We start from the raw sequence: 24,099 nt of genomic DNA on the forward strand, positions 1-24,099 counted from the left end.
TTGCTGGTATTACGATAACGTTCTTTTGTGATTAAATCACTGAACACAAGTAACTCAACGCTTGCAATTTTATTCATGGCTACCAACAGTCGGCTTAACAAAAACGACTATCATCGGTGTTGCCAACACAAGGATTAAAAGTTATTTATATAGTTAAAATTATAGCGTTTGTGCTCACCAGTAAGACTACTGTGTCAAAATTCTTGGTAGAAATATAGATTTTTTTAAAAAGTTTTCTCACTGTGCAGAGCTTAGAGTCATGAGATTTCTTGACATGTTCCATGCTATGTACAAGTTATCTCGGAAATAGACTGATATTTATTTATGGATGTGTTTTGGGGTTAAAGAAAGTCAGTTAAAGACATGTCTGACGCCTTCTCTGGACAGTTATAGCTAACTATTCGCGAGATGTTCGACATAATAATTTACGCATTGCCATATTGACAGAAAAAAACATGGCTGTAGAAGAGAGATCTTGAGAAGTTGGTAAATATGATACGAGCGTGGGAATTGTTGACAGTTTCGCGTCACTTAAATTCTCCAAGTTTGCCCTGTAGCTGCTGTAATTGAGGTTATGTTAGCAGCTGGCAGTCCATAGTTCAAATTAACTCCCGGTGGCGTGAATTAGATGCCCTGTGACCTAGTGGCTGATCCACCGAAGACATCAGCGCCACTGAGTCACACCGTACGCGTAATAAATTGTTCAACCATTTTCTTTAAATCATTTCGTAATTATGTCAGAAAATCGCATTTAAATACTCGATAAATGCCCGGAAGCTTTGTGGGCCCCGTGTACAGTTTTTATTTGTAGTGTTCTGTCTGACGACAGGTCCATATGAACAGGATCCTTCCATCCTTTTCTCTTCTCGGACTGGGACCTGTTCATATACGTTCTTGGCAGATGATCCAGAAGTGGTTTGCCATTGCCTTCTTCTGTGTGTGAATGGAGTAATTGTTGGGATGCCACGGAGGAAAACTCCGTGTTGCCTAGACCACGGCCTTGCCCAACACAAGTTATAAATTCGGGCACCGCCGGGAATCGAACCCGAGACCCCAGGATTATAAATAAAGAATAGGCCGTGTCTATATAAAACCCATTCCGGACGTGAAAGATTTTTCTATATTGAGGGCGTCTGGGGTAAAGGGACTGAGGAAATTATGCAGTGAGGAACATCAAAATTTGTACGGTTCTCAAATTTTTGGAATACGAGACAGAAGTTCATTATTCATGGGAACGAGAGGGGAAGGTTTATTTAAATGTATATAGAATTTTAATCGGCAAATCTGAAAGTAAGAGACCACTTTGGAGACGTAGGTGTAGATGGGAGGATAATATTAAAGTAGATGTTACAGAAGACAAGTGAGTTTATTTGGTTCATGGAAGGATCCGGTGTAGACCTATTCTAAATAGAGGATTGAGTCTTCGGGTTCTGTAAAAGGTGGAAAATTTTATTACCACTTGAGTTTCCATCAAATTCTCAAAAATGACTCTCCTCCATGTGGTTGATATACTAACATGGTGGTGACGATGGAATTTGGTTCGGCCTAAAGTACGTCTTTGCATGAAGCCAAATTTAATTCTGAGTAAGTGCAAGTCAGTAACTGTTGCTTGTTGCAGCCTCCAAAGGTTGAATGATCCTTACGAATAAAATTAAATGATTTTCTTCTGCTTGTAGATCTTTGACATTTCATCCTGTTGTTGGAAATAACCTGTTATGTATTTTAAGGAGTACCAGAATATCAACATCCGGTTTTAACAATCGACACTTATTTCAGTACTGTTCTCTTAATCATCAAACCCCCCCTCTACATAAAATGTGCCGCCATTGTATCCATAGAAACAAATGTGGTCTGTTCTCTGTGGAGATTAGTACAATAGGAACTTCAAACGATGTCCGTTCTACCCGGCCGTTCCGAGCACCGACAGGGCCGTGCCGAGTGCAACTATCCTCGGCGCTAGGGAGCTCAGCTAGCAAGTAATCTGGTCCCTACTGTAACTGAACTTTGCAATTTGTGTAGACTAACTCATTCATTCATCTCGTTAAGAATTTCTCTGTTTTTTTATGTGACCGAAAGATTAATTTCTGTGTTCAGTGCATACGCACTCTCGTGGCATGTTTCTTTAAGGCCCATTTTAATATTATCTCTTACCTGTGTGCAGAGGTATCCAAATTGTATCTTTTAGGTTTTACCGCTGAAATTTTATAGAGTCCAAGCCATACATTTATAATGTGTATATCTACCTCACAAGCCACGGTGGTCTAGCGGTTAGAACGCTGGCCTTGTAATCCTGGGGTCTCGGGTTCGAATTTATAACTTGTGTTGGGCAAGGCCGTGGTCTAGGCAACACGGAGTTTTCCTCCGTGGCACCCCAACAATTACTCCATTCACACACAGAAGAAGGCAATGGCAAACCACTTCTGGATCATCTGCCAAGAACGTATATGAACAGGTCCCAGTCCGAGAAGAGAAAAGGATGGAAGGATCCTGTTCATATGGACCTGTCGTCAGACAGAACACTAAATAAATAAATATCCACCTCGTGCCTTTGATTTGATTAACTTCGTAACAGTTACTGAAGAATATACATTATCATACTCCTTGCAATGTAAATTCATCTCGTTCTACGTCCTCTATCTTAGGTTTAAATATTCTCATCACCATGGTCTAAGAACAGACGCAATCTTATGTTGTTTCCTTACGTAGAGACACCGAAGTCTCAGAACCTGGATGTGTAAATGTCCCTTTGATTACGCTCAAGAGATTGATGGTTTCAACACGACTTTTATAAACGAGATTTTGCAGATTAACACAAAGTTAGGTCCTGAAATCCGAAGAGCGTCTCTTCAACGTAAAAATGTAGGAACTTTGTGATCTTTGCTTTACACATCATCAAAGTTTCGTAGTGTAAACCGAAAAGAAGAAGCCTGAGCTGTTGAAATATTGAGTGAGGACTTCGTAAAGGAATTCTGTTGACACGAGGATTCAGCCTAGAGAGATGGTACCTACTAAAACACTTGCCTGCGTCTTCTAGTGTGTTTTCCAAAAGAGCTTAAATTTAAACACAAAAATAAATAAAAACATCTTGTTTGACATCTCAAGTGACATTGCAGCTCACGTGAAGGATGGAGCAGAGATCTTCAGGACCAAACTGTGTTACGTAAAAGCAAGGATGTTATCCGTGTCTGCTTTATGTAACCTCTTGGCATATTTATGGTGCAGAGATTAAACATTTCGTCCATATTTTACCTTCTACCGATTCAGATGTTTTATTATCAGAAGAAAAAGTCATTTTCGAAGTAATTTTCGGTCCAGTGATACAATTTGTAATGATGATTTTATTGCAGTGGTCAGTTTATCGTCGGATATTTTGGAGATCGTAACAGCTAACGAATTCTTAAGGATATAAATATTGGCTGTGCTAAAAATTTGGAGAACACAATTTATTAAAATGCGTACTTTCAGATTTTTATCTCATTGGCCTTGATTTTAAATTATTACCGATAAAAATCCATTATTATTGCATCATTGACCTTACTACACACAGCCACGTAGTATTTAATTTGCATTTATTAAATTATATACTATATAAATATGTTGCAGATGAACATAATTATAATGAAATCGTTATTTAATGTTAAGGACTAAATTACGTCATGTTATCAATGAATATTTATACAGAGTGTCCCAGAAAGATATATACGCACAACCATTACGTAAGGCAAGATTTTTGGGACAACTTGTATGTGTGGGTAAACTTTTGGTGTCCAATTCGGCCTGAAGGTTTGGCCTTAAATCGAACTTTTTATAAATCAGCAGTGAATTGACTTTTTTTTACCTGGAGATTTGTACGAGTAGTAATATTTGTGGGTTGAGGTTAAGACTGCAACATTTCACCTCAATCAGTGAGCACAGAATAGCAGATCTGTCTCATTCCTTCTTTGTTAGACTGGCATGAAAAGTCTGTCTGTAACCAAAATCGAGTGTTCCTCAGAAATCTGTAGTAAAAACAGAAGTGAGTCGAGTCGCGTTGAGTGGACTTTTATCCTCTGGATTTGCATGGCTGTTGGATTTACGAGTTTTACAAGACCAGCTGTTCGGTCTCTGACAGCTGGGTGTGTTTCTCGGTAGGATACCGATTGTAGTCCACGATAAAACAGTAATGGGAAACTGTAATTATTTCAGTGGGGGTTATTCATATATTGTAAACGTTTTATTTTAAAATTCCTTGTTCACAATGTGTATTTTTGCTCGCATATCGTAGAAACGGGGCGTATTATTTATCTTGAAATTCATCTTTATGTTCTGACGATAAAATAATATAAAGAAGTTGTTCGCAAAGATGTTTAACATTAAATTTAATCACCATAGCGTTCCTTGAATGTCCTTCTCAATGATAATTAGCAATAGAAGTGTTACTGAGGATAAATTACGTAAATACTACCTTAATTTGGTTAAAAGTACCACGCAAAATTAATAGTTATTAAGCTAAAACTTAGATTTCTATAACCTTTGTCATGTGTCTGCTTTTATAACTCTGATATAAATAAATATGAATGTATATAAAGTAAGGATTACGATGAACTGAAATCAGCTGATTTTAATCAAATTGGAAAATAAGCCTCAATCAGTAATGGAGCAAATTTATGTATTTTTATAGAACTGGCCGTTTTATTAAAGCGTTCAAAAAATCCTACCAATGAATCTCATTCTGTGCCAGATGTTAAAATTGTCATCACATCACCTTTGTTTGATTTATCATCTCTTCAATGCGTGCTACATGGCCGGACCATCTCATTCTTCTATATTTATTATTTTGGTTCTGCAAGGGCATGAAGCTTATCATCGTATTCGTCAATGAATTGACGTAAAATGTGTTTTTGTGCCTGGATAAAGTGATGTAATGTATCACATACATTAGTTGTCACTTAAATTAAGCTGAAATGCAAAATACACACGATATTTTTCCACGATCAACAAGAATGAAATCTTCAGTCTACTAAAATGAAAATCTTCAAAGTGTGGGAAGTTATATATTACATTTTTACGATCAGTCACATTTCAGACGCCCCTGTGTATAAATTCTATTGAGAAAAATCACTTATTTTCCCTCCCCCACATTTGTCTCTCACGGAAAAACCGGGGAAGCCCCCAGAGGAAAACTCCGTGTTGCCTAGACCACGGCCTTGCCCATCACAAGTTATAAATTCGAACCCGAGACCCCAGGATTACAAGGCCAGCGTTCTGACCGCTAGACCACCTCATCTTATTATTATTTAGTGTTCTGTCTGACGACAGGTCCATATGAATAGGATCCTTCCATCCTTTTCTCTTCTCGGACTGGGACCTGTTCATATACGTTCTTGGCAGATGATCCAGAAGTGGTTTGCCATTGCCTTCTTCTGTGTGTGAATGGAGTAATTGTTGGGATGCCACGGAGGAAAACTCCGTGTTGCCTAGACCACGGCCTTGCCCAACACAAGTTATAAATTCGAACCCGAGACCCCAGGATTACAAGGCCAGCGTTCTAACCGCTAGACCACCTCATCTTATTATTATTTAGTGTCCTGTCTGACGACAGGTCCATATGAATAGGATCCTTCCATCCTTTTCTCTTCTCGGACTGGGACCTGTTCATATACGTTCTTGGCAGATGATCCAGAAGTGGTTTGCCATTGCCTTCTTCTGTGTGTGAATGGAGTAATTGTTGGGATGCCACGGAGGAAAACTCCGTGTTGCCTAGACCACGGCCTTGCCCAACACAAGTTATAAATTCGGGCACCGCCGGGAATCGAACCCGAGACCCCAGGATTATAAATAAAGAATAGGCCGTTTTTTCTGAAGTTGTCCTCCGAGAAAAAAAACCCATTTGCGTTGTTCTATGGGTTTTTGGACAGCCCTGTGCTTAATTTTCGAAATAAAGTAACTCTAATTTTCGTTGGATTGCCTTTTCTAGTGGAACATTTTTCGTATTTGCATTCTGGGAGAAACTTGAGACTCGTGTGTCTAATTTCCGAAATATAAAAAGTCAGTCTGTAATTTTGCCTCTCCGAAAGGAACAGATTTCGTCTTTAACATTTAATTCTACGACTCGTTGTTTTAGAAAAAAAAAACTATGTTGGACGGAAAGACAGTTTTTGTATTATACGGGCTTTAATGTTGTTGAGATGTGCAGTTAATGAATGGTACAGATTTTTTATTGCATTTGAGTACATCTTGTTTCTGGAGTTTGCTTAGCGGAGTTAACACCGTGTTTTGTCAGCGGTGTGTCGCCCGTCTTGCCCCCGGGTAAGAGATAACTGAATGACTTGGCGACAGACTTTTTTAATTAGACGTATGCAAATACTTCTTAATAACTTAATGAACACGTCTTGAGATGCTTCATTCTAAGCTGAGAACACGAAGAAGAAGTTGATGAAAAATCTATTATGACGGGATTCAATTAACTTATAAATAGAGAGGCAGAGTGGACTAAGTCTCCTTTACCAGCGTCTATGAAATAAATGATTATACATGCTTGATATTGTATCGATTATATAATTATATTCCTTGCTCAATTTTATCAGTCTAATCACAATAAAATATTATTATTAAATGTTAAAATATTATTACAATTAACATTTAAATATTTAAAATATATATTAAAATGATGCTCTCGTCGAAATGTTCGATTTACATTAGAGCTTCATCTTTTACACTACATGTTTCAGTTCTAAATGAACCATCTTCAGGTGTATAATCCATAATCCATCATAAATATTAAATGTTAATTGTAATAATATTTTAATATTTTAACATTTAATAATAATATTTTATTGTGATTAGACTGATAAAATTGAGCTAGTATATATTCAACACAATATGACGCAACATTATCATCTAACTATATTCCATTTACTTGTATTGTTTATTTAATTTTTAGAATTCATACTGGAAATAGTTTATCATTACAATAACAATAAAATGTCGTAGCAAATACAAAAGAACGTAATATTACTTACATCCATGATATTACATTTCGTAGTCTTTTAAGGACGTGGTTTATGTAGCAAAGCTCATCACTGGATACAATTCTGATCCAGTTTCATCCCTCTGATCGTCAGTATATTTCCGTCTATTTATCGGCCTTCAAAGAACATATTTTCCAAGAGAATTTCACACCAAATTTACATAAGTATTTATTGTTTCCCCCAATGTAGCCTGCGTCCGTTGCATTATAGCAATACTGGGCCATGTACGTTAATCATAGAGTTAGCGTTGTTAAGTTTACAGAATATGGGTTTTTTACGGTAGTGAGGCTATCTTCTGAGTTGTTGTGTTATAATCCAAAAGAGAGACATCTTTGATCACTTTTCGTTCCCCTTACATCTGTATATTTTCTTGGTTACTTCATTTTAAACACTTTTAATTAATGTCTGATCTTCTCTCTGAGTACAAGACCACGTTTTATAAAAGAACTTTGTTTCTGTCAAACGTGATCTGTAACGTCTGGAGAAATTGACGAAATATCAACAGTTTCTGAATTTATCAAGGACAAGTATTTCGCCCCTTTCGAATCGTATTTATAATTATAATCCTAAGTCTCTTGATACTAATTTTATTATAAAAAGTGTAAAGGATTTGCGCTGGTCTAATTCTGTCTGAAAAATACTCTGTTACTGGGAAAATTTTGCATTTATTTTAATGTTATATGTCGCAATTTATGTGAAGGTGGAAAATACGTTTTAACACAATAGTTGTCAGGCCTGACGTAGGTAATTTTGTTCTTAATAATATCGTTTAAAATCTCGTAAGTCATACTGAATGAGAAGTGATGATTTTAACTCATAAGAATTTCAAACCTTGCTTATAAACCATTCTGTGAAAAGTCAGGAAATCGCTGTATATGAATAAACCTGTATATGGTTTGAATGTTTTCTGCTTAACAGTAGAGAATACTCGTTGAAATTCAACGGGGAATGATCTCGTCCGTATCTTTATCCCTGATCATTGTTATTCATTTACTTCGTCCCTTCGCACCGTTTCTATGAGCTGCCTAATAGTTGCAGCACTCGAATAATAGTGAATTATTTTACGTATAACTTTACTAATAGTGTATAAACGTTTCCATGCTGACTGACTTTCTTAGATATTTATAATAACATCAAATTAACTTCTGTATTTCTTTTCTGTAAGTTGGTATACTTCACTGGTGTTTCCACTTTGTTGTCAGTCTTAAATTTGTGTATTTTTCTAGCCCTGGTATTTTCCGAGTCTACTGAACTTCTGTGACATTTGAACCAAGTTTTTCATCAGTGGTAGTGGCTATTTAAATATATATGTAGATGTCTGTCTTGTGGATTTTTCTGCCGCGTAGTTTGGTAGAAGTTTATCGACGTTTCAGTGGTGTTTGTTGCCTTCATAATTGAGCAATAACCCAGAAGTCACCTCCGTGAGGACCTGAAATCTCACTTTCAGTTATATTTTTGTTGATAAAACAAGTGTTAAAATTTGTAAGTTTTAAAATTATTTTAAATGTAATACAACTTTAAGTTACGTGTTCAAATTAGTTAACATTATTCCGATTTGCTTACTAAATATTATTTCCCTTTTAAGCTGATCAAGGTTAAACAATCCACTGAAAATAAATGAATTAGGAACTAAACGGAAAGGAAGACAGATCGAAAATATTTCTCGCAACAGCTTTAACAAAAACATAACGATTGAATCTCACGGTAATGGGTACTTCAAATGTCTTTATAACGCGCACTCTAAATGCAGTCGTTTGTTCACGTCATAGCCACATCTGGCGCCACTGGTGTGGTGTAAACTGACCGCTCAATGTGGGATTGCATCAGAGGCTGTAAAAATCTTTCCAAATAACACAGCTACCAACTGTCACAGCAATATCTCTCCTACAGAGGAAAGCATTAAACATTAAAAATTAATATCCCACCACCGAGCATTAAAATGGCATTTCTGTGCAAAAATAAATGAGTGTGTCCAATTTCAACGTTTAGAATGTACGTTCTGGTCTCCCTAGTTTTATGGAAGACGTTTTGGGAACGTATGATAAATTTGTACAATGTTTTGATTGTAAAGCCTAGAATCCTGAGGATCTAGGCGTAATTGTAAGGATAATATTAAAATGGGCGAAATGAGTACTTGCAGGCAAAGCTTAGCACTGTCGTTATTTGAGGATTTTTCAGTTGAATACAAGTTTATGTCTGCTCAGTTACGTTACAAGGAAACAAAGAAACAGAATAATTAACTTCACAGTAGGAAGTCCTCATTTGTTGAAAACTAGTGAACCCTGTTCATTTTTTCACACAATATAAGCCACTCTTTAATATTATCCTGTAATCTACTTCAGGAAAGGGCGTCTAATTTATTTTTCGACAAAAATTGTGTGATTTTCGTGTCGAAAGACGTGAGTTTACGAATTTGTCTTCGTTCTAATTTTTACACATATTAACTGTATCTAATATTCGATTATTTTCTTTAAATACAGAATCATGTACATACAATATAAGCTACATTGTAGCCCATCGCCATATTTGTTGTCTCTCGTAAGAAACACCCCGAATTGAGGTTAGGTTGGTCCACCTTTCGAGAAGTAAATCATGACTACCGTGATTTTAAAATATATATTTTCTAAAAACAATCGCCTGTTATTGTCAGACAAAGTTACATAGAAATTGTTGACAAAAACACTCTCATGATGTGTTCATTCCCTTTACACATTACACTTTCTCCCGGAAGCAACACGGAACTGCAATTCGTTACCGAATACACTAGCAGTGGACGAGAGATCTGTAGGTCCACTGTGTAAGCAACCATTACTCCACTCGCTCGTGCAAAAAGGGACTAACCCTGGAATGACTACCTCGTGTTTTGTTACCATATAAATAGACATAACAACTACGAACCGAAAAATCTGGTTGAAGCTGTACCGATTCGTGCCAGGTTCGAATCCAAGTCCGGACAGCGACTGTTATGACTGAGATGTAACTTTTCCTAAGCTCCCCGCAACCAATTTCGAACACAGTAACATAAAATGTGCCACGAGTATTTATTTTGTAGTATTTTGAAATTTACGTAACGCCAGATAACCACTGAAGTTTATTACCAATCATCGAGCCATGCAGAACCCAGGACATCAGGATAGGATCAAGTGATGTTGTGAGGTCGGCAACGAACCTAGGGTTCCAAAAAAAAAAAAAGGCGTGAAGTTTTTTGACAAGCTGAGCGACCTTGGGTTGTCTAGTAGTACTTTAAAACCCAAAATATTTTATAGAGAAATGTCATCCGTGAAATTATTTTTAATACAAGTCAATGTATGCTTCCTACAATTTTATATAAAAATGAAAATATTTTACTTTTGCTCAAATTTCGTCAGTTGGCTTTGCTTTGTCAATACTCAGACGCTTTCACCGACAAACAAATTATCAGATCCAGGTACAACTAATACCAGAAGCTGAAAAATTGCTTCTGTGAAGAAATAAGTCGTGGTTTATAAACCATAATTCATTCTAGTCTGTAAATAATATATGATGGTTGTACTGAGTGTGAGGTAATTCCACGACATATCCTTCACTTGCTGATTTGTGTTCGTGACGAGAGAAAAATTCCATATAAAATAATTTTAATGACGACATTTTGTTTGAGAGGAATTGTAAATACAGGTATCATAGGTTGACGAAACACTTTGATGTTCGTAGATCGTCCTTCTGTCAATAAAATTAGAGCTGTCAAGTTTACGGCCTTCACAATTAAATGTTGTAGAATGCTGTCATATACTTCGCCATGTCTGTTATCACGTGACACCTCTTTTGGAGAGTTGTACTAAAATTTGTCGATAAATTTCAGTGTTGACTCAAATCAGACAACAGTGAAGGTGATCCATACAATCCGGACAAATTTCTGGCGAAGACGCTGGTATTATTAAACTGTATGTACGTTTCCCAAATTGCGTTCTTAAATAAGTTAGTAATTTCGTTGTATTTGTGGGAATTTAAGTTTCGTTGGCTTCGCGCTGTTAATTAATGGTTTCAATGGAAATAATGGTAACAGTTAGCATCTAAATGATTAAGTACGAGAACAGATTGGCAAAGAAAATTACGTAAATAAATTTTAGAACCCGTCGGCCTGACTTATTTGTACAATTCGCGTTTCATGGTGAAAGATTCGTGTATAAACACCACGGACCTCGCGCACTAGAACTGCAAACATGAAACAGAAAATATACAATTCAATCTGCTATGTCCAATAAACATTGGCTAGAAAGATTTTTTTGGAAATGTTATTTATGCAGTAGCCCTCCTAACTCTTTACACATTGAATTAATTCAGTAAAGTCTTTTTAATACAGTGACATAACGTAGATATATATTCCATTGCTGTTCATGTTAATTAAAAACGAAGGGCAGTTTTCTAATCTTTATTCTCAAAGATAATAGTAGATTATGAGACGAATGTAGGAATGCGATTTTACTGAGGGCCTTCGCCAAAACCAACATTGGGAATGTTGGTAATATTATTTTAAATGTCCGTAGGAAGACTAGTTTCGTATGTATCAAACATCTCTCCACGTAGTCACACTCAGAGGTCGATTCTAGTGTTTCAAAAAAAGTTTGCCATTTGTAGCCAGGCTCTTCTACAGGAAGAAATTTTGTACTCAGGTGTGTTCAGTGATCATGTCACTCAGCTGATACCATATTCTCCTCTCGGTTTACCGCTCACTCCTTCCTGATTATTGATTTTTGACACAAATAGGCCCACACACCCCAAACATTGTCCGCCGTTACATATCAGCCGAGTCTGATCGAACGCGGTCCTCGAAGTGTTCAGTGCAAGCTCCAAGTCCTCATAAACTGGTTTATTACGTCGACTCAGGTCAACTTCTGCAGAGCCGTAATAGTTCGTATCCTAGTTTAAAATGTCTCTTAGGTTTGTTTGACTGTGATGCTCCGTCTCTCGTCATCTTATATACAGAACTGAAATTGTGGCCCTGTGTTTATGATAGCTTCTTATAAAAAAAATATTGGAACTGCCGTAGTTTATGAAATTGAAGATCTCCTTTTGTGTGCCTTTTAAAGTTCTGTTTTGTCTCTTACCTCGAATGAAGAATATAAAATAAATTCTTCAAAATATCGGAATGTGCACGGAACCATTTTGTGTCATATTAAAATTTTTAGATTATTTTGAAATTAATGGAAATTTCTGGGTAATACGTGGCTTATGGTTGGCTGTAACGCCATTGTAAATAAATGCTTATCGAATCGGTGAATTTTATTTTATTTCTGTAATCATACTAGTACCAGTATTATAATAAATAACATAATATCTTATTACAGTTATTACGTAATTGAAGGTTTAATAATTACATGCTTGCTTACACTAGTAGACTTTGTACTCAATTCTGTATCCTTCTTTTTAATCTGTTTGGTCGGAATTCTAGGAACTAACCTAACCTAACCTAACATAACCTAACCTAACCTAACACTTGGGTTACAAAAACATTGGCGACGCGTGTTTGTGATGTTTATGATGCTACTCCGAGTACCATATTCAAAACTTGTTTGAGGATGTGAAGTATTGCCGGGCGTTGAGCGTGTTTACCAGTTCCAGTATATTCTCTCTAGTTCAAATGTCTGCCGCTTTATGTACTTAAAAACAGCGCTGACAGCAAACAGTTGAGAGTCGATACGCGACAATCGAAGTCCAGTGTCTAACCCGTTGTTACCGATTCGTTTGTAAGTACCGTGTGTTTTGTGTATCATTTGTATATTTAATTAAATTAACTACATTCATCTGTCGATGTTTTCGGTTGAGCTAGTATCAATACAATATTATAGATTTTATCTGAGAAGTTTCTGGTGTATATCTTCGCCATCTGTGCGGACTAGTTGAGCATGTAGTCCAAGGTCGCACTGTCTTCCTTAATCCGCGTCTCGTAACTGTGCCAGCAACTTGTGTTCTTCAGGGAGCAATGCCCCCATCCCCAATAAAGATAAACTCTATTAACAAGAAGTGGAAAGAACTTCATTACATTCATATACTTAGGCATGTATTTATCATATATTCCATTACCTTATTCGTGGTTTTTCTTCTTCAAGGAATGTGTCCACCTACAAATACGGAGGTTTGTCTGTTGTTTTCAAAATACACAGTTTGAAGATGTTGTGATTTTAAATAATTTTTTCCCTTATAATTTTGAATTTAACCTTTTTTAACAGTTTTACAAAACTTGGAAGACTGGCACCATCCCAAAATAAGGCCAGAAATTTCAGATCTCGTAGGCTGTCAGATGTTTATTCCATGGACCATTTGCATCCATTCCACATATTTTACAACTCTATAACTCATTTTATTACTGAAAGTTAAAATTCAACGAGGGATGAATTCTTTCGTGTCCTCATAGCATACTCGTCTCTTCCTTTTCATTTATCCCTTACATACCTATATATATATATATGTGCTTCTAAAAGTTCCTTAATGGTGGTAGCACTTCTAAAAATGTGGTTTTATAGCATCATCGCTGATGGTCACATTAAATATGGCGTAATATGCCGTTTCCCAAGCAGAACTTATTTTCCTCTGAGGTTTAATGAGTAAGATGCTGGACGCATCTTTTAATTCATGTACGTCGTTCCGTCCTTGACGTAATTAATTACGTAGCTTCTCGTATTCCGATATTCTCCGTCCTACTACGCCTAAATATAATACAGCTCATCTGGGAAAGTTATTTTTAAAGTTTTTCGCCCCTCGTAACTCAGTAAAATGAATGGCTTCGGGTTTGAGATCGGTATTTTATTCCGGGTAATAATTTATTGTTTGAAACAGGTTTTTCCGTACACACTGGAATATATCCAGGGGCTGTTTTCAGGAAATAAAGCGACCATCCCCTGGAGCTAACCGTCCACTACCATCTGGTAACGTGGTTAATGATTCACTAGGTCGTACCATTTTGCTTTCAGGCATTGGCTCGGCCTGAATATACATATACATTTTAACGAGAACATTTTCAAATATATTTTATCGACCTGTATCTTTTTGCTAATTATTATTGTCAGTCGATTTGATATTTGTGTATTTTACGATCTTATATCAATGATAAATAGTTAGTCTTAGGTATTTTGTTTCACGAAGGACATATTTATTGAATACGTTCTGTTTTTGGGATACATCTTTACATTCTTCATGTAGCCTATGTGAAAGTCCATGTTCTGAAAAAATATACGAATATCTTGGAATCTTGGAGGAAGAATGTGTAAGAAGTAACAATCTCTTGACTAACTGCAGAAACCTTAATGTTTATAGGGTAAGTGTGGGTCGTCTCGTCGAAGTATGTGTTAATGTCCCCGACGATGATCATACCGAATTCTAAGACTTATAATTTAAAAATTCAAAGTTCCGATGTATCAACGAAGGAAATTGTATGATCAAGGTTGACAGAATAATGAGATGGAATTTACTGTCAAATGTGCTCTCAGTTACGAATACTTTTACATCCTGAGAATGCAAAGTTTAATTAACGAAGAAATTAAGTTTAAATTGAATTCACCTGCTGTCTAAAAATATAAAAACTAAAATATAAAAAAAATTCCCTTTTGCTATTGTGAAACTCGATCTGACCCTTACTCTATTTGAGAACAGGGTGCTGAGTAAAATGATTGTCTGCAAGAGAGAGGAAGTAATGATGAAATGGAGAAAATTAAATAATGAATAAGTTCATATTAATTACACTTAGGGTCGTTAAATCGCAGACAATGTACAAATTCTAGTTGGAATGCCTTAAAGGAAGAAATTTAACAGAAAACCCGGCCATAAACGATTTTTAAGTAAGTAGAATATGGAAATATGGGTTAAATTTAATTTAGAATTACGGGGTTTTTTTGTGGAAACTGTAAAGATCCTGACGTTTAAATAAAAGGCTGGGGATTTTTTTGACAAACTGAGCGACTGTTAGCTTCTCAAAAGGATATTAATCTATTGATTTAATTTAAAGAGACGTTAGTTGAATTAATACGATGTTAAAATCTAAATATAAGTAAGGAGAATATATTTTTTAAAAATAAGATGAACGTACATGTCCTATTTGTCGTGTCCGGCTGCAATTTTTGTTGATTTTCAGAAGCCACTTTCCGTAATTAATCTTAAAACGTCAGGGTCTTAAGTATCCTCCTTTGCTGCTTGAGACGGCGTAACAGCCATTGGATCGATGCTCGTTTGTTCCCTCGAGGATACGAGTTGATTGCGCAGTTCCGGGTAATCGCGTTGTCTGCACGTGATGAGCGTTAGGACATCTGTTCCTTTGCAGTTATTTTGCAGACCGTTCCACTAACATAAAGCGCAGATGTCAATCTACAGTAGCACACTAGATTGAGTATAAATGTATTGCCAGGATCTGCTACTCCTTTGTATTTGTATACAGATAATTTCAGTCACAACAGAATTTTAGTTGGAAGGCCTGAAGGTGGGAGACCACAAGGAAGACCTCGACGTACGTAGGAAAACAGTATTAAGATGGATCTTAGAGAAATTGGATTGAAATATGTGGATTGGATTTATCTGGCATAGGATAGGGATGCCTTGCCACGGTGGTCTAGCTGTAAGAACACTAGCCTTGTAAGCCTGGGGTCCCGGGTTCAATTCCCGGTGGTGCTCAAATTTATAACTTGCGTTGGCCAAGGCCGTGGTCTAGGCAACACGGAGTTTTCCTCCGTGGCATCCCAACAATTACTCCATTCACACACAGAAGAAGGCAATGGCAAACCACTTCTGGATCATCTGCCAAGAACGTATATGAACAGGTCCCAGTCCGAGAAGAGAAAAGGATGGAAGGATCCTGTTCATATGGACCTGTCGTCAGACAGAACACTAAATAAAAATAAGATGAGGTGGTCTAGCGGTTAGAACGCTGGCCTTGTAATCCTGGGGTCTCGGGTTCAATTCCCGGCGGTGCCCGAATTTATAACTTGTGTTGGGCAAGGCCGTGGTCCAGGCAACACGGAGTTTTCCTCCGTGGCATCCCAACAATTACTCCATTCACACAGAAGAAGGCAATGGCAAACCACTTCTGGATCATCTGCCAAGAACGTATATGAACAGGTCCCAGTCCGAGAAGAGAAAAGGATGGAAGGATCCTGTTCATATGGACCTGTCGTCAGACAGAACACTAAATAAAAATAAGATGAGGTGGTCTAGCGGTTAGAACGCTGGCCTTGTAATCCTGGGGTCTCGGGTTCGAATTTATAACTTGCGTTGGCCAAGGCCGTGGTCTAGGCAACACGGAGTTTTCCTCCGTGGCATCCCAACAATTACTCCATTCACACACAGAAGAAGGCAATGGCAAACCACTTCTGGATCATCTGCCAAGAACGTATATGAACAGGTCCCAGTCCGAGAAAAGGATGGAAGGATTCTGTTCATATGGACCTGTCGTCAGACAGAACACTACAAATAAAAAATAAAAAATAAGGATAGGGATACGAAAGTTTGGGATTTAAATTTTTCGTGTCTAGCTGAGTCTATCATCATGAAGTCTATTATCAGATCTTTACATTCAGTGAGACATGGGTGTCCAACTTGTGTTTCGGTAGGCGTGTGGCCAGAAATTGATGCTCGTTATTATTTATGTAAAGACCTTTTCACTTAACATGTGGCAGTTGCAAGTTGTTATCAAAATCTCTTGTTATTTCTCATTTGAAATTGTTTCATTCGCACAATTTTGATTTCAATATGTGACCAGTAGCTGATATTTTTTCGAGGTCTGAAAATAATCAGGTTAATGTAGCAGAAATTATCATATCTAAAAGTTCGTGACGATGTTGAGTCATTTGAATAAAAAATTTCCTTGGATATTTTTCAACGTCTAAGAAATAAAATAGAAAAACGACGTTTCGGAGATGGGGAAATTTTTTCTATATTATTTCTTAGACGATGGAAAAAATATACAATATACTTGCAATCGGAAGTTAACGATTCGTGAATTTCGGCCGATTTATGTTCCTACCCAGTGTTTTTCGTGATTTTTCTCAGTCTCTCCGTTAGGCTGACGAAATAAATCTTAAAGTTTTCGTTGTGTGACGTCTAGACGCAGGCATACGCCACTGTGCCCCTCCTCAAAGGAAAAGCGAATATCTGTAGATGTGACATGACATCTTGGTCTCAAAACCCCTGTGTTTATGTTATGTAAGGATGTCGGAGTGCGCTGTATATTTTCTTAGGGGCCGTGAAAGATTTATCTCTGCCTATATTGAAATGAAATAAATTTATGTGCTAGTTTTCCGTCTGGTTGGCTGGAGTTCAATAATAATCATTTCCCGACGCTGCGCAGTTCCTAAATAAGAATGACCAATCCGCTTTTCTGGACGGGTTTGAAATTCATCGCTGGTGCACGCAACAGGCGATCGAAATCCTCATTTTAACCCATTTATTTACAGTTTTTAGTAGGTTATGTAAGTCTGTAGCCTGACTAAGTTATGGGGTCTATGGAGTGTTGGAATACAAAGGCCCCCCCCCCCACAAATTGAAGGTTTGTTGGCAACCCTGCGTCGAGCAAGTCTATCGGCGCCATTTTGCCAACATCACGTGCTCACTTCGTGTCTCTGCGTCATATTTCGGTAATTCTCGCGTTGTTTTTAGACTTAATAGACTACAGTAGAGAGTAAACATAACTTTTATGTGCACTGGGAAACCAAAAAGTTCGTGTGACTCACTTTATTGCGGTGGTCTGGAACCGAGCCCGCAATATCTCCGAGGTATGTCTGTACTTTCATACTTTTAGAAGACTAAATTTAGGCATTACACTGTTGAAGTAATTAATAATATTTACACTGCTAATCGATAATGATATATTAATACTAAAGACAGTGAAATTAATTTGCACAAATAAGTTTGGGATAAATAAATTAACAGGTGATACGTCATGGTGAAGTCCCCGGTGTTTAACTATGTACTGCTACGTTTAGGTGTATGGGGGGAGTGTAGGTATAGCTCCATTAGATGGAAGGAAGAGGTTAGGTTTATCTCCCAGGAAGCAACAGTGCTTCTCACTGGGTAGGAGGGTCGTAACCGGAACTAGCCTGGATATTGTTACCTTGTCGGGAATCGAACCGTGGTCGATCAGCTGTAGCCTAGTTGCTGTACTGATTTAATTGTTATGACTCCCTAAATCACGCAGTGGTTTCAGTTTTAAGTTCTGAAAAAGTAAAACAGATTTGAATTTTAGAGGAAAATATCGGTGATATTAAAATAGCTTTGGATAAGAACATGTTAGAGCAATTATTATATGTGATTCGTGTGGCATGCACTATTAGTTGCAAGGAAAAAGAAGATTTAGATAAAAGTTAATACATTTTGAGGTGGAGTGGAATATTTTTAAGAACAATGAAAAGAATAAAACAGGGAATACACTAGAAACATGAAAGGTAAGCGAAACACAAGTTAGAATAACATTCAGACGGTAGAAATGAAATATTTATGAAGTGTGATGGCTTGCACTAGAGTAGATACATTGAAAGTACATTTTTAACTGCCAATGAATTTAGAACTACGTGTAGAATGAATGTAGAGAAATAGGTTACATTTGTACCATAAACGCAATAGCAAAGAGAGAGTATCTTCCAATAAAAAATTTAAAAAAACAGTATTAGCTGGATTAAAGTTCATGGTATAGGCTATCTCTCCAGGATGAAACGTTGAAAATAAAATGGAAGACGTATAATTCGAGTCTTGAAGATAGCTGTCTTCTGGGTTGTTGCGACGTGTAATCTGTTAGAAGTTTATCGACGTTTCAGAGGTCCTTCCTGTTTCCATCGTCATTGCCTTGATGATGGAGGCAGCGAGGACCTCCGAAACGTTAATAAACTTCTAACAGATTACACGTCGCAACAACCCAGAAGACAGCTATCTTCAAGATGGAAGACATTTGCTGTCAAGGGCGTTCGTGAGTTCTTCAGACTTATTCTGCTGGAGACAGCGTCATATGAATTATATGGAGCATAAATACAGGCGTTTAGGTTTAATAACGCAACAATTAATAACCTATGACGTCATTTTTTGTTTTTATGGGATAGCTGCAGAGTTTTTTTAACGTCCAGTGAAGACTTTTAAGCAGTTATTAACTGTGATTTTCGATACGAAGCTGAATGTATCAGTTAAAGTATTTAAAACGTTTGTGTAATTTTAGCGTATTTTATGACGTTGTTTTAATTACATAAGCGTTAAAACTTAATAGAATAATATTATCCAGGTAAGGGCAGCATCGAGATATATTTGAAAATTCTAAGTACAATACAGTTTATTACAATGTATTCTGACAGCGGTATATTATAACGAAGAAAGCACATAGGTGTATTTAGTTAAACTTCAGTGGGAATAGGTCTGGTTAGTAAAACCTAGGATTTGAGAAATTTATGGTAATAATGTTAACCACTCTACCGCGATGTCTGGTTTAAATCAAAGATATTACAGCGGAATAATACAGCTTATTTACGTAATGTCCTATTTATAGCATTGCACTTAAATTCTTTGTAGGTAAGACAGACGTTGATAGCCGAATTTGACATTGAATGAATAGTTTTTTTTTAAATTTGCCAAACATATATCAGTAAAATGAACTAGTTCCGGGACAAAATTTATTTGCAGTATTCTTGTGTTAGGCGGTCTCATAATTGTGTTTATACGTTTATGTATCGGTAAGTTGGAATATTGACCAAATATGGGTGCGATATGTGGATTTTGACTTACGTGAGAAAAATTGGTTTGGTGTGGGCATGTCCCAAGAACGGCGGAAAAGCAGATGGCCTGACGTATACTGGGAGTGGATGCTGTTAGGGCGAAACTAGAAAGGAGGACGGGATGAAGACAGAGTTAAATGGATGGAAGAAATTCAAAATTCAGGATGTAGTGGCAGAGAGAGAATGGGCGAATGGTGGGAGTTGATGGATAAAGGAGAATGGAGGGGCTGGAAATCGGAAGATTCCAGTGACGTAAATAAACCTATATATATATATATATATATATATATATATATATATTAAAAGTAACACATCACTTGAAAGTGATTCAAAATTTAAGTATCTTGGAACAACAATAAGTATAAAGGAGGTCCATGATGAAATTAGGACTAGAATACATTTGGGGAACACTTGTTTCCGTTCTATTTAGACATTATCATCTCGTTTGCTGTCCAAAACACTGAAGATAAAGATATATAAAACAATAATTTTGCCTGTTGTCTTGTATGGTTGTGAAACGTGGTCTCTTACCTTGAAGGAAGAACGTAGATTACAAGTGTTTGAAAACAGAGTTCTCAGGAAGATATTTTGGACCTAGAAGGGATGAAATAAGTTGGGAATTTAGAATATTGCATAACGACGAGCTGGTGCATTGTACAGGTAACCTAACATAGTGAGGATAGTGAAATGTAGGAGACTCCGATGGGCTGGACGTGTAGCACGCATGGGAAGGCAATGGGGCAAGAATTTTGGTGAGAAATCCCTCTGGAAAGCGATCCTTGGGCAGACCAAGAAGGAGATGGGAAGATAACATCAAGATGGATTTTAGGGAATTGGGCTGTGAGGATGGGAAATGGATGGAGTTGTTACGTCACTTTTTAAAAGTTTGTACCACGGCAAATTTTGCCGTAAGCATAAGGACTACCCCTTGTCCGTTGTCTCTTGCTCGTTTAATACCGCAATAGGAACAACATTTTAACTTTTTCTTTATTTTTGTTTCAGGTATGTCCATATGCCGTTGTATACACATCTCCTTCGTCACCATGGTAACACGCAAGGTACTGTAGGCTGCTATCTGCTTCTTCATTGAACTTAGAGTCTCATCTCTTTGAAACTGAATTTATGATCTCGTACCAACGATAATAGCAGAATGTCGGGCAACCTTGGATTATCTTGTGATCTCTGTGTTGCGGTTAGTTTGTCACTGCAGAACGTGACAAACATACAGACACACCGAATCTCGTTTATGAAAGTAGTTTTTTTAAACGAAATTAAATTTTCCGCTAAATTAGAGATAATATTTATAGATGCGGTGACATGAGACAACATATACTAATTAACTCATGGATCAATAACCTTCTCTGAGAAGCTAATAGTGTCTCAGCTAGTCAAGAAATTACCCGTCTTTTATGGAGCCCGAAGGTTTGTTACCATTTTCATAATCGCCCATCACTGAATCCTATCCTGAGCTATTTTAAGACACTCCAAAACCTATTTCTTTAAGTTCAGTTTTAATATTGTCCCATCTACGCGTAGGTCTCCAAATACTATTTTTTCATTCAGGATTTCAAACTATAATCGTGCGCATTTGTCATCTCTCCCATGTACTTCAGACTCTTAAGTTCAGTGGCGTTAGTGATTCTTCCAACTCAGAAATTTGCACAGTTCCCTTGTTTGTAGCGTTACGATAATTAGTTTAAAAAGTACCAAGATGCTGAAATATACAACCTTCATACCGAGTTTCATAACCATGAATAATGTAGACGTTTGTACTTGAGTAAATGGAAGGAGGGACGGACGGACAGACATCCTCCTTTCTAATAATTTTATGATTAGAACGCCAATCAAAGATGATCTAGGACGTGAAACTAAGTGGCTTGGCGATATTTCTGTTGTATCGAATATTCATTACGTGTCAACTAAGTCCATGCTAATTTTTCCTTTAATGTAAGAAACCAAGTTTCACACCCATACCAAAACAGGTAAAATTCTTAGTTGTTTTTATTGTATCTTTACGTTTTTATTTAAAATTTTTGACGAAAAGACCGCAGATTCTGAGCTGCATGTTGGCTAGGATTCTCCGAACTTAATTTTGATTACTTTCTGTGGTTCGTAACTAGGACTCTCTGATCTTTGCCATATTATCAAAGCTGTCGTCATGTCATGGTTTTCTCTTGCCTTCTGGTAACGAACCGTGATTATAGAATATACGTCTTTATATTTCGTTTCTTTTGTGTTTATTTTCAGAACTAACCTCCACACTATCATTTAATAAAAGCTCTTCATTAGGTATTAATGTATAAAACGCGTTAACATCGCACCAAACGGACGCAGCCTCTTGCTAAGACATAACACCCCTTTGATGTGTAAAAGCACTGGCTAATTAGGTGAATTTTCAATCAAGATTACACGCAGCAAGATGGCGGCCGAATCGCTTCCGGTGGCGCTAGTGTGCCGGTTCTTCCGGTCTAGAGTAAATAACAATGGAATACGTAACTTGGGTTTAAAATGCAGAGCGATCCATTTAAACTAATGGTGTCTTTACTGAGTAGTTGAAATGTGAACAAACAGTTCAGTTACGTGTGTCCTTAATAAACCAATGAGATAAACGTGTTTAAGACACAAAGTAGCCCACTATAATTTTGAATGAAGTAACTTTGTCAGGTTTATTACGTAATGGAAATAATTATGTACGGTCTGTGTAAGGTAATTGCTGTTTTAATGACAGGTAATTTTTAAATTAAGGAAATAACCGTACGTGACATCTTTAATAATAATAATGGTTCTCCAGGTTGGGGGTTGGGCGTAAGGCTAACAACCTTTCACCGTAAAAAACAACATTGTTACAAACAAATTAACTAAGCCTCGGACCAGGACGGACTCTTTGGGACGACCATGGCAATTGAAAACGACATGAGATTTTGAACTTGGAACATTAGGAGTCTCTTTTAAGGCTGGGGCACTGAAATCAGTGAGTAGCGAATTAGAGAATAAGTTAGGAGACCTAGACGTAGATGGGAGGATAATGTCAGGCGGTATCTATGGGACATAGGAGTTGAAGGAGACTGGATTTTGTTGACCCAGGACAGAGCTTTGGTTAATTCGGTGATGAACCTTTGGGTTCCCTAAGCCATCTAGTTGGGTCCACTATTTGGGAAGCCTGAGGGGAAGAGACCTCTGGGGAGACCTAGACGTAGATGGGAGGATAATCTCAGACGGGATCTATGGGAGATAGGAGTTGAAGGAGACTGGATTTTGTTGGCCCAGGACAGGGTCCGGTGGAGGGCTTTGGTTAATTCGGTGATGAACCTTTGGGTTCCGTAAGCCATCTGGTTGGTTGGGTCCACTATTTGGGAAGCCTGAGGGGAAGAGACCTCTGGGGAGACCTAGACGTAGATGGGAGGATAATCTCAGGCGGGATCTATGGGAGATAGGAGTTGAAGGAGATTGGATTTTGTTGGCCCAGGACAGAGCTTTGGTTAGTTCGGTGATGTTCTCTATCGAAATGTTCGATTTACATCGAACATTTCGATAGAGAACATCATTTTAATATATTTTAAATATTTAAATGTTAATTATAGTAATATTTTAATATTTAATAGGAATTTTATTGTGATCAGACTGACAAGATTTAAACAAATATATCTTTGAGTTAATTGGAGCTGTATAGGATGAAGTCAAGAGAGTTCAGTTTTAACAGAAGTACTTAACAGAGACGAAGTCAATGAAGGAGAATAAGGAGCGAAAGTTGGACCTGCGCAGTTTGTGGTTGTAGGTTTCACAGCAAAAAGGGGCATTAATGATTAAAAAGTTGCACTTCAATTAAGACTTAACGAGTAACAAGACCTCGGCGTTGCTAATAGCGGTTTGTGTGAGGGATGTGGCAGTGGCGGACTGTCTCTACTCTTGTTTGATCAATACAAAGTGATTTATTTGAATTACATTCCTGTTACATCGACTCGAAACGCCTCGACGAAAAATACAAGCTTTTATAAGACGTGATATAAACTCGACTATGTTAATTATTTGGTATCAGGACCCGTCTTCATGCTGTGTCTCCTTGTATTTTTATTCTGTGTTCAAACTGAAATATGTACACTCTTATAAGTTATTCCATAGAACAGTCCATTAATATGGAATCTTCTCTGCTATTGAAGAAATACCTCGCCCTTTTTGAACCCTGAAGGTTCATCAGTGTTCACAAGAATCCGACATCAGACTTTGTGCTCTAGTATATTAATCCAATTTATACTCGATACAGTAAACTGTCTGGACATTTGAATTCTTAGCTTTCTTGGTTCGTTATACGAATCAGAGCCTGTAAGGTACATTTAAGAGTTTTATTTCTTTGAGAAATGTTTTTTGAACTTATTAGT

General features: G+C 37.2%; 1 protein-coding gene across 15 annotated transcripts in view; it reads left to right on the top strand.

Moving 5' to 3' along the window:
* The window catches only part of Ih (hyperpolarization activated cyclic nucleotide gated potassium channel Ih), a 381,399-nt gene that overhangs the window by 234,298 nt on the left and 123,002 nt on the right, over positions 1-24,099 (top strand). The window contains exon 1 of one of the 15 annotated variants that reach the window (XM_087360008.1): positions 20,726-20,781. The exons of the other annotated variants lie outside the window; for them this stretch is intronic. The gene's annotated coding sequence lies outside the window, so the exon portion shown is untranslated. Of the gene's footprint in view, positions 1-20,725; positions 20,782-24,099 lie in introns of those variants that run through there. 15 annotated transcript variants of the gene reach the window in all.

This window comes from Zootermopsis nevadensis, unplaced genomic scaffold (assembly GCF_977971745.1).
Source record: "Zootermopsis nevadensis isolate Lab colony 2312 unplaced genomic scaffold, Znev_1.0 Znev_ptg000003l, whole genome shotgun sequence".
In the NCBI taxonomy this organism is placed as follows: Eukaryota; Metazoa; Arthropoda; class Insecta; order Blattodea; family Termopsidae; genus Zootermopsis; species Zootermopsis nevadensis.